The sequence below is a fragment of the Choloepus didactylus genome, chromosome X (assembly GCF_015220235.1).
Source record: "Choloepus didactylus isolate mChoDid1 chromosome X, mChoDid1.pri, whole genome shotgun sequence".
NCBI classification, from domain to species: domain Eukaryota; kingdom Metazoa; phylum Chordata; class Mammalia; order Pilosa; family Megalonychidae; genus Choloepus; species Choloepus didactylus.
In genome coordinates this window covers 43,356,027-43,375,590 of record NC_051334.1, presented here as the reverse complement: position 1 = coordinate 43,375,590, position 19,564 = coordinate 43,356,027, and the positions used below count along the sequence as shown (strand labels likewise).

The 19,564-nt window shown below is 36.8% G+C and overlaps 1 pseudogene; it reads right to left on the bottom strand.

Annotated features, from left to right (window-relative positions):
• Positions 1–17,246: 17,246 nt before the first annotated feature.
• On the bottom strand, positions 17,247–18,868 carry LOC119523073 (annotated as a pseudogene).
• Positions 18,869–19,564: the final 696 nt, after the last annotated feature.

The window sequence follows — 19,564 nt, the reverse complement described above, 5'->3', positions numbered from 1 at the left end:
CATGCTAATAAACTAGACAGCTTAGAGGAAATGGACAACTTCTTAGAAAAGCATAAACAACCAACATTGACTCAAGAAGTAACAGATGACCTCAACAAACCAATCACAAGTAAAGAGATTGAGTCAGTCATCAAAAAGCTCCCAAAAAGGAAGAGCCCAGGACCAGATAGCTTCACATGTGAATTCTATCAAGCATTCAAGAAAGAATTAGTACCAATCCTGCTCAAACTCTTCAAAATAATTGAAGAAGCATAGCTACCTAACTCATTCTATGAAGCCAACATAACTCTAATACCAAAATCAGACAAAGACACTACAAAAAAAGAAAATTATAGACCAATCTCTTTAATGAATATAGATACAAAAATCCTCAACAAAATACATGCAAATCGAATCCAGCCTCACTTTAAAAGAATTATACACCACGACCAGGTGGGATTTACTCCAGGTATGCAAGGCTGGTTCAACTCAAGAAAATCAATTAATGTAATACACCACATCAATAAATCAAAGTAGAAGAAACACACGATCATCCTGATTGATGCAGAAAAGGCATCTGACAAAACTCAACATACTTTCCTGATGAAAATACATCAAAGGATAGGAATAGAAGGGAACTTTTTCAATATGATAAAGACAATATGAAAAACCCACAGCTAACATCATACTCAATGGGGAGAGACAGAAAGCTTTCCCTCTAAGATCAGGAACAAGACATGGATGCCCAATGTCACCATTGTTATTCAACATTGTGCTGGAAGTGCTTGCTAGAGCAATTAGGCAAGCAAAAGAAATAAAAGGCACCCAAATTGGCGACAAGGAAGTAAAACTTTCACTGTTTGCAGATGACATGATTCTACATGTAGAAAATCCAGAAAAATCTACAGCAAAGCTACTAGAACTACTCAGTGTATATAGCAAAATGGCAAGCTACAAGATCAATATGCAAAAATCTGTAGTGTTCCTATACACAAGGAATGTGCCACAAGAGGAGGAAAAAAAGAAAAAAATACATTTGCCAGAGCAACCAAAATAATCAAGTATTTAGAAATAAACTTAGCCAAGGACACAGAAGACCTTTACACAGAAAACTATAAGGAACTGCTAAAAGAAATCAAACGGGACCTAAAAAATGGAAAAATGGAAGAACATATCATGTTCATGGATTAGAAGACTAAATATAGTTAATATGGCAATTTTAACTAAACTGATTTATAGATTCAATGCAATACTAATAAAATCCCAACAGCTTACTTTACAGAAATAGAAAAACCAATAACCAAATTTATTTGGAAGGGCAAGGTGCCCCAAATAGCCAAAAATATCTTGAGAAAGAGGAATGAAGTGGGAGGTCTCACACGACCAGACTTTAAAACATATTACAAAGCTGCAGTGGTCAAAACAGCATGGTGCTGGCACAAGGACAGTTATACCAACCAATGTAATTGAATTGAGTGTTCAGAAGTAGACCCTCACATCTATGGACAATTGATCTTTGATAAGGCAGTCAAGACAAAGCAACTGGGACAGAGTACCCTCTTCAATAAATGGTGTTTGGAGAACTGGGTATCCATTTCCAAAAGAATGAAAGAGGACTCCTATCTCACACCTTACACAAAAATTAACTCAGAAAGGATCAAAGACCTAAACATTAGTGCTAATACCATAAGACTCTTAGAAGAAAATGCAGGGAAATATATTAAAGATCTTGTGATAGGAAGTGGTTTCCTAGACCTTACACCCAAGGTGCGAGCAACCAAAGAATAAATAGACAAATGGGATCTCCTCAAAATTAAACACTTTTGTACATCAAAGGACTTTGTCAGAAAATTAAAAAGGCAACGTACTTAATGGGAGATGATATTTGGAAACCACATATCAGATAAGTGTTTAATATCCCAAATATATAAAGGGATCCTACAACTCAATAACAGAAAGGCAAACAATCCAATTAAAAAATGGACAAAAGACATGGGCAGACACTTTTCTGAAGAAGAAATACAAATGGCTCAAAAACACATGAAAAAATGCTCAATTTCACTGGCTATTAGGGAAATGGAAATCAAAACCACAATGCGATATCATCTCACACCTACCAGAATGGCCATTATCCAAAAAACAGAAAATTACAAATGCTGGAGAGGATGTGGAGAAAGAGGTACATTTATTCATTGTTGGTGGGAATGTAGAATGGTTCAACCACTCTGGAAGACAGTGTGGAGGTTCCTCAGGAAGCTAAGTGTAGATTTGCCATATGACCCAGCTATTCCATTGCTAGGTATATACTCAGAGGAACTGAAAGTTAAGACACAAATGGACATTTGTAAACCAATGTTTATTGTGGCATTATTCATGATTCCCAAGAGAAGGAAACAGCCCAAATGTCCATCAATGGATGAGTGGATAAACAAACTGTGGCATGTACACATGATGGAATATTATACAGCTGTAAGACAGAACAAAGAAATGGAATATATAATAAGGTGGATGAACCCTGAGGACATTATGTTGAGTGAAGTTAGCCAGAAACAAATGGACAGATACTGCATTGTCTCACTAAAATGAACAAACATTAATGAACAAACTTTGAGAGTTAAAAGCTGACAACACAGGCTACCAGGAGATAGAAAGAGGGTAAAGATTAGGCATTTGATGCTGAAGGACCACAGAATGTTCAGCAGGATTGATTGTATAGATCCAGAAATAGATAACATAATACTGTGCGATGGTAACACAACACTGTAAGTACACTGAACAAAGATGTCTATGAGTAAAGCTGAAAGAGGTGGGATAGAGGTATGTATGACACCAGAGTTAAAGGTTGATGATAAAGCCTGGGACTGTATAACGTGGCAAAAACTGGAGTGGCCAATGACTATTACTAAATGTACAAATATAAAAATGTTTTTACATGTGGGAGAACAAATGAATGTCAACCATGCAGAGTGTTGAAAAAGAGATGGCATCTGGGAAAAAACATAATCAAAGCAAACTGGAGTCTATGGTCAACAGTAACATTGTAATATGCTTCCATTAAATGTAACAAAGGCAATACACCAAAGCTAAATGTGTCTGAGAGGGTGATATAAGGGAGGGATATGAGATTCTTAGTAGTGGTGCTGTTTTCTGTCCTTACTATTATATTGTATTGTATGACATGTTATTTTTCTTTTTATCATCTGTGCCGGTTTGAATGTATTATGTCCCCCAGAAAAAGCCATATTCTTTGATGCAGTCTTGTGGGGCAGATGTTTTGGTGCTGATTAGATTTGCATGGAAATGCGCCCCACCCTACTGTAGGTGATAACTCTGATGAGATATTTCCATGGAGGCATGACCCCACCCATTCAGGGTGGGCCTTGATCAGTGGAGCCATATAAATGAGCTGATGGGCAGAGGGAATCAGTGCAGCTGTGAGTGATGTTTTGAAGATGAGCCACAGCCAAGAGGGACTCTGAAGAATGCACAGGAACTGCAGATGAGAGACAGTTTGAGGATGGCTGTTGAAATGGGCTTTTGCTCCAGAGAAGCTAAGAGAGGAAAAACACTCCAAGAGCAACTAAGAGTGACATTTTTGAGGAACTGCAGCCTAGAGAGGAACTGCAGCCTAGGGAGGAACGCCCTGGGAGAAAGCCATTTTGAAACCAGAACTTTGGAGCAGACGCCAGCCACGTGCCTTCCCAGCTAACAGAGGTTTTCTGGACACCATTGGTCATCCTCCAGTGAAGGTACCTGATTGCTGATGTGTTACCGTGGACACTTTATGGCCTTAAGACTGTAACTGTGTAACAAAATAAACCCCCTTTTATAAAAGCCAATCCATCTCTGGTGTTTTGCATTCCAGCAGCATTAGAAAACTAGAACATCATCTTTTTAATATGTGCTTAAAAAAAAACAACCTTTTTTGTAGTAATCAATATGTTCAAGCGCTGATTGTGGTAATAAATGTACAACTTTATGATGATACCATGAACTTTGCCCTGTGGATAAATGTATGGCATGTGAATATAACTGTAAAATTGTAGGAAAAAAATATAAATAGGAGTAAAAGTGTTGGAGAAAACATGGAAAGAAGGATGGACCTATCTACTGTTAATGAGCAGGCAAAATGGTGTAGCCTTTCTGGAGGTCAGTGTGGTGGTTCCACAAAAAACTAAGTATGTGGGGGCCATAAGGTCCTGCAACCTCATTATGGGGTATGTAATTGGAAGATCTGAGAGCAGAGACATGAATGGACATTTGCATATAGGTGTTCATGGAGGAAGTATTCATGATTTGCAATGTGTGGAGGTGGCCTAAGGGTACACAGAATGAGGAACAGAATGGTGAACTGTGGTGTATGCATACAATGGAATATTGAGCAACTATGAGAAGGAGTGAAGCTGTAAGACATGCAATGAGGTGATGGATACTTTACACAGTGTTTTGAGTGAAGTATGCCAGAAAAAAAGGCAAAAACTATAATGCCTCACCAATATGAACTAACTACAATGTGTAAACTCAGAATTGAATCTTAGACCACAGCCTAACAGGGGAATGATTACTGTAATGGTCCCTAGATTGTAAGCTCTTACAGCAGTCAAATCTATACCTGAATTGTAATGGCTATCTCCAAACTCTGAGATGTTGATCCCTTGGTATATAACCTGATTAGTCTCTGGAACATTGGGTATCTGTGTGACACCTGAAACTCAGAGCTAGAGCTCGGCAGATATGAATGTCAGTATTAGCACATACAGCAACTGTTAAAAAAAAATAAAGCTGAAAAGGAGCTCATATCAATTAGTGACATGAACGAAGCAGATCTGGTTAAGACTAGAGCAAACCAGGCCAAAAGGTAAAGGTCAAAACTTACTGTGTTTTAAAACTTCAACTTCCATGTGAGACTAAGGGAAGAGGTGTCTTTTTGGTGCAGGATCTATATTTTCTAAACAGTATAACTCTACATCAGTTTCTTCAAACACCACAATCACATGGAGCTTTGAATAGGAAGTGAGACATGGTAGGTTTGTATAGGCTAGAGTGAAATAGTGACACAAATTAATTTGGGCAGAGAATAAAAATATATTTGCAAGGTCCCCCTGAGGAGCTGGAGGAAAATGAGGAAAAGTTGGACTTCCTCACCTGGACTGATGCTGATGTTGTCACAAACATTGAGGACTGGCAGTTTGATGTGCTGAGCCCTCTATCATAGGACTTGCCCTTATGAAGCTCATTAGTGCAAAGGAGAAGTTAAACTTGCGTTCAGTTGTGCCTAAGAATCTCCCCCTGAATACCTCTTTGTTGCTCAGATGTGGCCCTCCCTCTGTCTCTAACTAAGCCACCTTGGCAGGTGATCTCGCTGCCCTCCCCCCTATGTGGGACCTGACTCCCAGGGGTGTAAATCTCCCTGGCAATGAAGGATATGACTCCTGGGGATGAATCTGGACACAGCATCGTGGGATTGAGAATATCTTCTTGACCAAAAGGGGGATGCCAAATGAAATGAAATAAAGTTTCAGTGGCTGAGAGATTTCAAATGGAGTCAAGAGGTTACTCTGCTGGACATTCTTATGCACTATGTAGGTAATACCTTTTAGGTTTTAATGTATTGGAATAGCTAGAAGTAAATACCCAAAACTATCAAACTCCAACCCAGTAGTCTGGACTCTTGAAGATGATTGTATAACAATGTAGCTTACAAGAGGTGACAATGTGATTGTGAAAACCTTGTGGATCACACTCCCTTTATCCAGTGTATGGATGGGTAAGTAGAAAAATGGGGACAAAAACTAAATGAAAAATAGGGTGGGGTGGAGGGGATGATTTGGGTGTTCTTTTTTACTTTTATTTTTATTCTGATTCTTTCTGATACAAGGAAAATGCTCAGAAATAGATTGGGGTGATGAATGCATAACTATATGATGGTATTGTGAGCAGCTGATTGTAAACCATGCATGACTGTATGATATGTGAATATATTTCAATAAAACTGAACTTAATTTGAAAAAAAAGGAGAGAGAGAGAGAGCTGCAGGCCCAGATGCTTGTTGCAGCTGACGGAGAAATTGAGACTGCCATTGAAAGCATACTTTTGCTGATGCTTTGGAGATGCTAGCCCAGAGTTTGCCCCAGAGAAGCTAAAAGAGGACAAAACACCCCAAGAGTAACATTTTGGAGAATGTCATTTTGAAACACAACCTGGGAGCAAAGGAAGAAGATTCTAGCTACACACCTTCCCAATTGACAGAGGTGTTCCAGATGCCATTGGCCATTCTCAGTGAAGGTACCCTATTGTTGATGCCTTGGTTTGGACACTTTTACGGCCTTACCACTGTAACTCTGTAACCAAATAAAGCCCCCTTTATAAAAGCCAATCCATTTCTGGTATTTTGCATAATGGCAGCATTAGCAAACTGGAACAAGGAGTCATGGCATTTCAAATCAGTGGAAACACAACGAAGAATGGCTTTATAGCACATATTCATCAGCAAAGGTATAAAGGCAGAACCAGGGGAAGACCTGGCATTAATTTTCCCACTATTTTTTACTTGGCTCCTGTTCTAGTTTGCATTTAATGAAATCCAACACTCTTTCATAATAAAAATATTCAGCAAACTAGGAATATAAGGGAACTTCCTCAAGCCAATAAAAGGCTTCTATGAAAAATCCATAGCTATCATCATGCTTAATGGTGAAAGATTGAAGGCTTTCCCCCTAACAACAGGAACAAGACAAGGGTGTCTTCTCTTGCTACTTCCTTTCACCATTGTACTGGAAATTCTATGTAGAGCAACTAGTCAGGAAATGGAAATGTCATCCATATTGGAAAGGAAGAAGCAAAACTATCGCTATTGGCAGATGATGTGATCTTATATATAGGAAACCCTAAAGAATCTACAAAACAAAACAAAACAAAAAACTACTTAAGATAGATGACTTCAACAAAGTTCCTGGATGCAAGATCTGTATACAAAAAAAATCAGTTGTATTCTATAAACTAGCAAACAACAATCTGAAAATGAAATTTAAAAAAACAATCAGAATTACAGTACCACAAAAAGGAGTAAAATATCTAGGAATAAGTTTAACCATTGAAGGACAAGACACTGAAAACTATAAAACATTGCTGAAAGAAATTTTGAAAGTCCTAAATAAATGGAAAAGCATCCATTTTTATGGACTGGAAGACTTAACATGGTTAGGATGTTAATACTCCCCAAATTGATCTACAGATTCAATGTAATCCCTTTCAAAATCACAACTGCCTTATTTTTTCAGAAATGGACGTTATCCTAAAATTCATATGGAAATGCAAGGGATCTTAAATAGCCAAAATAATCTTGAAAAAGATGACCTAAGTTGGATGACTCACACTTTCTGATTTCAAAACTTACTACAAAGCTATAGTCAGCAAGCCAGTGTTACACTGCGTAAGGATAGACATATAGATCAATGGAAAAGAATTGAGTGCCCAGAAATAAACCCATACATTTATGGTCAACTGAATTTTGAGAAGGTTGCTAAGACTATTCAATGAGGAAAGAACAACCTTTCTACAAACGTTGCTGGGACGACTGGATACCCACATGCAAAACAATGAATTTGTATTGCTACTACACACAATATATGAAAATTAACTAAATGGATCAAATAACTAATGTAAGAGCTAAAATCATGAAACTCTTAGAAAGAAACATAGGTGTAAATCTTCTGACCTTGGATTACTCAACAGTTTATCAAATATGACACCAAAAGCACAAGCAAACAAAAGAAAAAAATGGATAAATTGAACATCAAAATGAAAATCAAAAGATACTATCAAGAACATGAAAACACAACCCAGAGAACAGGAGAAAATATTTGTACATCATATATCCGACAAGAATTTAGTGTCTAAAATATGGAAAGAACACCTACAACTAAAAACAAAAAGACAACCCAATTAAAAAACAAAGTACTTGAATAGGCATTTCGGCTTAGAAGACATACAAATGGCTGGTAAACACATGAAAAAAATCCTCAACATCATTAACAATCAGAGAAATGTAAATCAATACCATGATGAGATACTACTTCAATCCCACTAGGATGGCAGAAAAAAAAATTTTAATTAAAAAAAGAACAGAAAATAATAACTGTTGGCAGGGATGTGGAGAAATGGAGAAATTGGAACCCTCATATATTTCTGGTGGAAATGTAAAATGGAGCAGCCACTGTGGAAAACAGTTTGGCAGTTCCTCAAAAATTTGAACATAGAGTTGTCCTACTACCTAGCAATTATACTCTTAGGTATATATCCAAGAGAATTGAAAGCACATGTCCACACAAAACATGTACAAGAAGGTTCATAGAGGCATTATTCATATTATCCAAAAAGAGGAAACAACCCAAATGTCCATCAACTTAAAAATGAATTAACAAAATATGGACTATATATACAATGGAATAAATATTATATGGCCATAAAACGGAATAAAGGAATCATACAACATAGGTGAACCTTGAAAACATTATGCTAAGTGAAAGAAGAAAGACACAATGGGCCCCATTTATATGAAATATCCAGAATAGGCAAATTCATTCAGACAGAAAGTAGATAGTGGCTATCAGGGACTGGGGGGAATGGGGAATGGGAAGTATGGGGTTTCTTTTTGGGGGGATATAAATGGTCTGGAATTAAACTGTCATGATGGTTGCATAACATTGTGAATATGCTAAAACCTTCTTAATTGTGCACTTTAAAATGATTAAAATAGTGAATTTTTATATGAATTTTATCTAAAAGTCTCTTCAAAAACTGAAAAATTAGCATAACTTACTACAATCATTGAAATAATATAAATATTCAACTAAAAAATAAAGAACCTCCCACTCCATTCTGTTCTCCTGATCCCCCAGACTGGGAAATATTGTGCATAGCTTGGTTCGAGTCCATTCACACTTTTTCAAACTGCGCACACAAATCTAAGCATGTTCTTGCATCCACACATATACACAATTTTGATTGTTTTATTTGTTTTAACAATAATGTAATGTATTACATTATATTCAGTATGCATTATATTCAGCTTGCTTTTGTCAGGGACATCCTTCAGGTCAATAAATATGGCTCTCATTATTTTTATGCATATTTCTTAGCATGGGTATGGTATGGTTCATTCAACTGTTCACATATTGTGTACATTATGATTATTTCTAGGTTTTTCACTGCCAAAAGTTTGCTGTAAGAAACCATATATGTATTGTTCTATTTCACTGATTTATTTTTGTCATTTCACTACTGTTTTGAATATAGTAGCTTTACAGATGTCTGGTAGGTGAGTTCCCCTAGCCAGTATTCTTATTTTTTTTTTTTAGAAAATATGTTTTTTAGTATTTCATCTTCTCTGCATTTATAGCATAATTCATTTCAACAGTCACAGAATCCTTTTCTTCCAATGCCACAAACTGTGTTACAAATGAAAGCTGGTACTGCTGCTTATCAAAACATACAAGACAATCAATGTTTTATATAAAACCACTTTATATGTTAACTTGTTCCCAAAAACCTTTTTTTTTTTCTTTTTTGGCCTGGTTAAAAAAAATGTTGCTACAAATATTTACAGCATTTTCTTCTGTTAGATGAACATTCTTACAAACAGAAAAAGGGAATTTTATGAACAGACCATAAAACATGAGACAATGTCAGAGGCTCCAAGCTGTGCTATTTTTTTTTCATTAAATACAGTACTGTACTGAAATGCCCACCAAACCTTGTCATCCTTATCCATTCTGCTCACATTTAAACTCCCGTTTTCTCTAAGTAGTCTATTCACCAATAGGAAACAGAAAGTAAAGGCTGCTTTGCACTGGGTCTTCTTTCAGAGAGAAGCTTAGAAATAAAAAACAAAAAACACTTAACAGAGAAGAGTTAAAACTAGAACACACAGTCTTTGGTCAGAGCAATGAGGTGACATTTTGATGCAAAACTTTGCTTGGTCAGCAGTCTTTATAATTAGTACTCTTAGGATGTGGGATGAATTTAACAATGGTAAATGGGGAAAAAAAGGCCGGAATATGATATTTTTAAGTGACACACAAAAATAGCTATTTAAATATTTGCTACTACAACTACCATACAGACCCAAGAACTAAAAATAAAAACAACAAAAAAATCTGTTTACAGTCCTGATTTAAGCTTGCCTTATATAAGCAGCTTTCAGTCATAGCTATTATCACTAAGGTCACTGGACCAGACAAATATCCCTGCTCTGGAACATATGCCTCAGGTTATAAAAATTAAGATGATTACCACAGATACTTAGAGCAGCTCTGTTCTGGGATACCTGCACAATACTATATAATGAATATTATGAGATAAAGGCAAAAGTGTAACTGAGACCTCACTTAGTTATAATTCTTTGCTTGCATGAATAATCTGTGGGACAACATTCTTTAAAAATTGTATAGTACATATGTCCTGAACATCAAAATGCTTTTACTACCTTAGTCTGAAATAGGAACAAAAGGTCAGTTAAGACTACTGAAGAAGGCACATAAACTTCGGTCCTGTTTTGTTTTTCTCCCTCTATAAAAAGCCCCAAAACTAATACTTGAGTAATTTTCTAATTTTTAAACCATTCACAACTAGTTGTTAGAATTTGCTCTGAAAAAAGACTGCAAACAGTCTTGTATATAACAACACAGCTCTTTTAAAAGACAACTGAGTTATATTTTCTTTAAAGGAAAAACTTTGTGCAATCTAAATTGTTATTTCTTTTAGCACAATAGTAGAGTATTTTAAGTCCAGCAGTTTTATTCTAGTTAACAACAGATCAAGACAAAGGAAAGGCTAAGAAAAATGCTTTTACATGTAATCACGCTGTCTCTTTTTGGTCTTAAAAATAGCAGTACACATTAGGTTTTCTAAGAGATAAACTGACAGTTTAGCAAACTGAAAGTTTTTAGGTGACTTACTGGAAAAAAAAAAAAAAAAAAAACAACAAAACTTAGGTTTGAACTTGTCATCTTTTGCCCAAATTTATTTAGTGGGAACAGAAGAGAACTGTGTGTGATGATATACTCAATGTATAAACACTGCTGCCTCATGAATTGGAGGTTTGAAAAGTTTATATGAAACTAAGTACAGAGACATCCATGAAAGCTACATCTCATCAGCTGAAGCAGAACCTGCACCAAATAGGATCACCATCCTTGGTGGGCCAAAGAAGGCCTTGCTCCTATAAGGAATTATGCAGGCAGAAAGTGTTTTTCAAACTGCAAGAGCTGCAACTTTCAACAGCAAAATCAGAAACATCACTCCAAATAACAGATTACAATTTTTAGTCTTAAGCATATAATTTATGGCATTCCATAGGAACTATTGGGTAATTCTGACACTCTCCAGTAAGTTATCAATTAAGAAATAGGGTCATTTTTCTATTTGTACTTTACACAAAACACATTCTGCTGCTATACAAGTTATCTCAATCTTAAAGTTAAAACTTTTTTTGGCATAAATTGCTACAGTTAAACATGTACTGCTATTTTTTAAAGCCCTGCACATATATATTCTGTGTAAAAGTCCAGACATCTTCAAAAATGATAAGACAGTACTCCTCAAAATAAAGTGAATAAACTTGAAAGTAGGATACTATGACAGATCAACAGTGAAAACAAACCACTGCTTAGAAGATATCTAATAAATGCATACCAAAACAAAAATAAGCAGATTTAGTTTTTCCACCATCCTGATATTTTTTAATCCTTTTACAGAAACTCTGCCAATACAAAATCTGTAGACCTCTATAATTCAAACAGCAAATAGACCAATATGGACAATATCCATGTGCTACAGCTAATTTTAGACACAAATTGATGGTTTCAAACACCCTATTTTTAAACAAGAACATCCCACTTTCCAAATCTTAATTTGATTTTGTCAATAAATTAAAATGTACGTAATGTGCATATGTATGTACAATACTAGAAGAGTGTATGTATGTATATACACTTATCTACACACACACACACATATATACATAAATCCCTGAAAAGGATTCAAATATTCTCTCTCAGTTTTAAAGGCTATTCCCTGCTTCAAAAATACATTCAAGACATTTTTGAGGAACTGCAGCCTAGAGAGGAATGCCCTGGGAGAAAGCCATTTTGAAACCAGAACTTTGGAGAAGACACTAGCCACATACCTTCCCAGCTAACAGATGTTTTCTGGACACCAGTGGACATCCTCCAGTGAAGAGGCGGGGCAAGATGGCGGAGTGGTGAGGAGCAGAATTTCGTCTCTCCCCTAGAGCAGCTGGCAATTACCCAAGAACTATATGAAACAGTGTTTTTGGGGTCTCTAGTAACCAGTCACACATTGGACACAAGTTTGGAATTGGAGGAAAAGCTGAGATCGCAGCGAACATTTAATATATGTGGTTATTTTCTATCTGAAAGCCCAGGTTGAGGGACTAGGCTGGGCTTGGGGGAGACAGAGTACCCACAGTGTCTTTGAATTCCATATTCACTACTGAAGGCCTCCACCCCTGTCTTTAATTGGCAACTCAGGCTGACCAAGGAATCTACCTGGAGAGGCCCCAAAGAGGAGAGGGGAGAAGGGAATAGTGCCCCTGAGAGACAACTGGAGTTCTGAGGATTGGGAGAGTGGAGGGAGGTCCAGCTCAACTGGCAGTCCTCCTTCTGGGAATTCAGACCCCAGGGGCTGGAATTCAGATTCCGGCTTCAGTCAGCCACGCCCCTGACAGGATCAGAGTCACCAGGAGAACTAAAGGCTCCATACCTCCTTACACTGGTGGGGGAGCTGCGGGCTGGCCAGCGCCACCTGCTGGACAGGAGAGGAAAAGCACCAATTCTAAAGGCCTCATGGGAGGGTCTCATTCTCAGGAAAACTCCATACCCTCCCAATGAGACCTGGGCCTCACTAGACTGGGAAAATCTGACTAGGGTCGACCATATCTGAGGAGACCCACTCACAAAAAGGTTACATAGAGGCAGAGCAAGAAGCAGAAAAAACAAGAGGGGAAAAATTCTGATCAACTAAATAGAACCTAAGTTAGAGGTTTAGAATAAGTTGAACTGAATAACAGAGGCCAGAGAACAAAGCCAACCAACAAGAAAACCACTAAGTAAAAGACAGAAAACAAGCTCCAAAATAAACTAATCAAGAAAATCAGATGCCTAGACAACTTAAGATAACAAGCCATACCAGGAAACACGAAAACATGGACCAGCCAAAGGAACAAACTAATAGCTCAGCTGAGACACAGGAGTGGAGGCAACTAATGCTAAATAAATTTGATGAAATGAAGGAAGATATAGCAAAAGAGCTGAAGGATATAAAGAAGACACTGGCTGACCATAAAGAAGAATTCATAAACTTAAAAAAACAAATGGCAGAACTCATGGGAATGAAGGCCACAATGGAGGAGATGAAAAACACAATGGAGGGACACAACAGTAGATTTGAACAGGCAGAAGAAAGGATCAGTGAACTGGAAGACAGGTCATTCGAATTCATACACACAAAAGAACAGACGGTGAAAAAAATGGAAAAATATGAGCAGGGTCTTAGGGAGCTGAGTGACAACATGAAACGCACAAATATATGTGTTATGGGTATCCCAGAAGGAGAAGAGAGAGGAAAGGGGGCAGAAAGAGTAATAGAAGACATATTCACTGAAAATTTCCCAACTCTTATAAAAGACAGAAAATTAGAGATTCAAGAAGTACAACGTACCCCAAATAGAATAGATCCCAATAGACCTACTCCAAGACACTTACTGGTCAGATTGTCCAATGTCAAAGACAAAGAGAGGATTCTGAAAGCAGCAAGAGAAAAGCAATCCATCACATACAAGGGAAGGTCAGTAAGACCATGTACAGATTTCTCTGCAGAAACCATGGAGGCAAGAAGACAGTGGCATGATATATTTAAGATACTGAAAGAGAAAAACTGCCAACCAAGAATTCTATATCCAGCAAAACTTTCCTTCAAAAATGAGGGAGAGATTAAAACATTTTCAGACAAACAGACACTGAGAGAGTTTGTGAATAAGAGACCGGCGCTACAAGAAATACTAAAGGGAGTGCTACAGGCTGATAGGAAAAGACAGGAGAGAGAGAGTTGGAGAAGAGTGCAGAAATGAAGATTATCAGGAAAGGTAAAAGGAGAGGAAAAAATAAGATATGACATATAAATTCCAAAAAACAAAATGGTAGTAGAAAGTACTGCCCTTACAGTAATAACACTAAATGTAAATGGATTAAACTCCCCAATAAAAAGACACAGACTGGCAGAATGGATTAAAAAACAGGACCCATCTACATGCTGTCTACAAGAAACTCACTTTAGACACAAGGACAAACATAGACTGAAAGTGAAAGGTTGGAAAAAGATATTTCATGCAAACAACAACCAGAAAAAAGCGGGAGTAGCTATATTAATATCAGACAAGTTAGACTTCAAAAGCGAAACAATTAAAAGAGACAAAGAAGGACACTATATATTAATAAAAGGGTCAATTCATCAAGAAAACATAACAGTCATAAATATTTATGCACCAAACCAGAATGCCCCAAAATTCATGAGGCAAACACTGCGATCACTGAAAGGAGAAATAGATACCTCTACAATAATAGTTGGAGACTTCAATACACCACTCTCATCAATGGATAGAACATCTAGACAGAGGATCACTAAAGAAACAGAGATGTTGAATTGTATGATAAATGAACTAGACTTGACAGACACTTATAGAACACTACATCCAACAACAACAGGATACACTTTTTTCTCCAGTGCTCATGGAACATTCTCTAGGATAGACCACATGTTGGGTCACAAAGCAAGTCTCAACAAATTTAAAAATATTGATATTATACAAAACACTTTCTCAGACCACAATGGAATGAAGTTGGAAATAAATAAAAGGCAGAAGGTCATAAAATTCACAAACATATGGAGGCTAAACAACACCCTCTTAGAAAACCAGTGGGTAAAGGAAGAAAAAAAAAATACATTCAACACCATCATGAGCTCCCTTCTTGTTATCAGGGACTTTTGCTACACTTAACACTGAATGTTATGAGAATCATAAATTAATAAGTTACACAGTAATACTTAACCCAAAGCAAGTTAAATAGTCCAATTTAGTATGTCTCTGATAATTATAATAGTACTGTGTGGAAGAAAAAAAGAAGCAAATTCTGGAGGATTTCTCAAAGGAAATGTTTTCCCCCTCTCCTTACTCAGTGTTTTGGTAAAAATATATTTTGCAAGTGAAAAGGAAAAGAACCTAGATAAATGATTATACCATATCGATTTGGTCAATACTAAAGTGATCCATTTGAAGAACTCAATTTAGTGCCCCCCTTCCTATTCCTCCAGCTAACTGCTGCTCAGTATTGGGGGAATTCTGCTTTCAAGAACTTTTATCTTTTTCAGTCTCCACATTTTTATAGCATTCTTTTGTAAGAACCTCCATTTGTTCAAATTAATGGCTGGAATATAGCAAAGAGACTGAAATATTGTTTTAAAAGTTGAGATGAGTCACTGAAAATCTGAAAGGGGGTGGACAAAAATGATATTTCTGACAAATTCTGCTCTTAAAAATCTAATCAAGCATTGAAGAATAATTTAAAAAAAGCAAAGTTTTTTTTAAAAAGAAACACATTTACATTATAAAATTACTGAAGCAACATTAAAATATACTCTTACATTCAATACACCCCCCCAAAAAAAGAGAGTATGAGAAAGAAGCCACCTTCTCATACTCCAAATATGTGGGCACTGAGTAATGAAGTTACATTAACAAAGAAAAGCAACTTCTCACTTGAGTACTGGAAAAAAAAAAAAAAATCAAGTAATCCTGAGACAAATTCCGATGGGTGATAAAGATTAGACAAAATCCAGAAACTGGCATTGCATTTTACAGCCCCAAATCGGTGTGCTATAACCAGCAATGACCACTATCAGTCACAATGTGAAGAGGCCTACAGGTGTGCACTGAGTTATTCCCAAAACCATTCACCCCCACCCCCCAACCCTTCTCTGCGCCAAAGCACCAAAAATTTAAATAAAAACGATTACTTGTTGAAAACCATTTAAAATTGCAATGAAAAAAATCTTTAAAATCCTTACCAAAAGAGGGAAAGAAAAAACCAAAATGCTCACCAAGCCCACAATACAGCTTTTAAGATTCTTAGATAAGATTCTAATCTATTATATCATAAGCACATAATAAGGCACATAATAAGAAATTAAGTGAATACACAGTAATTCTGAATAAGTATTAGAGATTATAGTGGTACAAAACCCCTTGAGATTAATTTTTTTCCTAAAAGAAGACTTTACCAAAAATAACTTTAAAAAAATCGGTCAAACCATATGAGAGACCTGAATATTTTCTTTAAGAATGTAAACTTTTTTTCTAGAAACAACTGTAAAAAAAGTAGTTTGTAAGTTGGATTATTTTCCCTTTTAAATTTTCAAAGACCATATGACATTACTCAACAAAGTATCATTTTGAAATTTAAAACATGATTTTTCCTAATAAAAGTATTAATTATTCTGATCTTACTAGATCCTGGTTGGCTTCCACTTAATTTCCCTAGGGGCAGTTGAGACACTTCATTTCTCTAAATAGTCTTAAAGTTAGAGATATGCATTATTCAAAGGAGTGTCTTCCAGTGGGGGGAAGAAATCAATAAAAGGAAACCTGCAAGTTTACATAAATTTGCTTCCATTACAACTCAGTGTATAATAACTACTGATATATGGGAATAATTGACAAATTATAAGTCAACTTTATTTCCTTCAGGGGTCAAACTTCTGAATCATAAAGTTAAAAATTTGGTCAAAAGTAATTTAAATTACATAAAGTAATTTTAAAAGTCTATATATTTAAATTTTTTAAAGTACAGAGTTTAGAAATGTTGCAAAAGACTGATTTGGACCCAAACTAAAAGAAAGTCTGTCCTCTTGAAATTCAATTTGACATGGGAAATTAATTTTTTCTTGAAGATTATTTTCCTAGAAACTCTGGTGTAAAGAAAAACAAACCTTTGATCACTTACTGGAAGGAGAAAAAAATGGAAAAAGAGAACACCCCTTGATTTTTTTAATATACTTGAATATCGAACTCAGCAAGAGTTTAATAGTTATTTTTGTGAAAGAGGAGGAATTGGTCTTGAGCTGCTTCAGTCCATGTCTGAAAGTTTTACTTAAATTATGGTCCAGTCTTGGGAGAAAATTTCACAGAAAAGTCATATTGTGGATTTTGAGAAGGAAACTCTGAGGTGGTGATTTTCTCCAAGGTCATGGTTATGAAACTCAGTAAGGGCCTGGATTGCTTCTTCCACGGAACCCAACTGAAAGCGCCATTTTGCGATCTTTCTGAAAGAATTTAAAAGTCTTCACTGAACATCCAGCATCTGTGAAAAGGTTCTTCAGATCATCCACTGTAACAGAAGGGGGGATGTTGGAAAGACGCAGAGTGGCTGATGGTGGAAAAATATTCTGGAAGTTTTTAGAGCCAGGCTTTTTGAAGTGATGCAAAGGACTACTGCTGAAATCCTTAGTCAGACCTTGATCTTCTTGTCCCTCTCGAGGAATCTGAACTGTTTGATGCTTGAACAGTGTAGCACAAAGCACTTTTCCATAAAGTCTCTGACCACTCAGATGATTCATTGCTAGTTGAGCTTGATTTGCATCTGCCATCTGAACCAAGGCATTTTCTTTCTTATTAAACATAATTTTCCCTCAATGTACATCACCATACACTCCAAATAGGATAAAAAGCCCATGTGGTGTGAGATTAGAGATGGTGACAAGGAGAACAGAATTTCGTGGCATCCCACTGGCCCCAGGAATGGCCATCCTTCCAGCAACAGTAGAGGGGGTGATTGTGAGAGGACCAAGAGCTCCAGGAACAGCTGGGACTGAAAGACCTGTAGCTTGAGGAAATACAATGGCTGGGGCACATCCAGCAGCCCCTGCATACGGTGAGGAAATTATACCTGGTTCACCAAAAGCAGCAGCCATAGGGGGTTCAAGGGATGGCTGGCCATCACCAGTAGGAAGGTCTAAGCAAGTGAAGTCTCTGCTTTTGTCATTATTACATTTCACATGAAGGCTGGTGAGCTTGGAGAAGTCAATGCATAGAGTGCAGCATGCATTATAGATATTCTGGCCATCCAGAGCCATTTTAGCATAATGTGCATTCACTGGGTCAGCATAATGAAGCAAGTCTTGAAGCTGATTATTCTTTGTAGAAGTGATAATCTTCAAGACCGTGCCAAATTTAAAAAATATCTGATGAAGAACTTCCAGAGTAACAAGGTAAAAGAGGTTTTCAATAATTATTCGGAGCACAGGGCTTTGCCCAGGCAGGACTGTGCCTTCATTGGTAGGAGTTCCAGTAAGGGCCAGGCTTCCTGACTGGACAGCACTGATGGCCTGCAATGCACCTTGGGTTCTAGCTTGATTATGCAGATTGTCAGTCTTGAGTTCTCTATGATTGGAATACTGGATATAAGCAGGTTGGCTTCGTAGATGAGGAGTAACAGGAGTGTAATAATTCACCATAGTAACAGCAGCTTCCTCAGAAGCCATTTCTAAGAAAGCCTGGCTTTTTCCTTTCAACATCAAAAGATTAGTTACTTTGCCAAATGGTAGACCTAATGATAATGACCTCTGCTCCGGTGACATCACTCGGAGTTTGGCGAAGACGGAGAACACGGGAAGGTGAACAGGGAGGTCTATCTCCTTTAAGTTTCTTGTTGTCATTCCCATTAGCTGTGGTAGGAGTAGAATTGTTCATGGTAAAAGGTCCGTTAATGATGCCAGAAGAAAGAAGCTCATCAGATCCCGGCCATCCATGGCCCAGATGAAGGAGCACACTGTGCGGGGACTGACCCGCTTGCGATGAACGGAAGTGGCGGCAAGAGGGCGGCTCCAGGGACTGGCGAGCGGAGCCTCTCCAGAGCTCCGGCTGGTCCGAGGTGGAAGAACCAGTATTCTTATTCTCATAATTTGCTTGGCCAGTCTTGAGCCATTATTCTTCCATATAACTTGTAAAATAATGTTTTATTCAGTTCACACAAAAAGTATGCAAATTAGAAATTCAATAAAGCTATTCATTAAGGGATAATTTACATTATTACATAATATGAACATGGTGTGTCTTCCCTTTATATGCTGTTTTACAATCTTCAATATGATATTACAGATTTTTTTCATATGGTCTCTATACCTTTCTACCTAAATATATTACTAAGCAATTTTCATTTTAAAATGGTCATTGCTAACATAGAGAAAAGGTATTGATTATTGTATATTTGTTTTATATCCAGAAGATATTTTACCAATTATTTTAAATTAATTTTAGCAACTTTAGGTCTCTCGGAATTTTTAGATATTAAGAAGTGTGTGGGTGTGTGTGTGTGTCTATCATCAGAAAAAAATAAATAGCATTGTTGTCTCTATGTAGTAGATATATCGGTAATTTACCTTCTTAATCATGGTTTTTTTAATATTTCAATTTTTGCCAAAGGGATATATTATTTTTAAATCAGAAATTTAA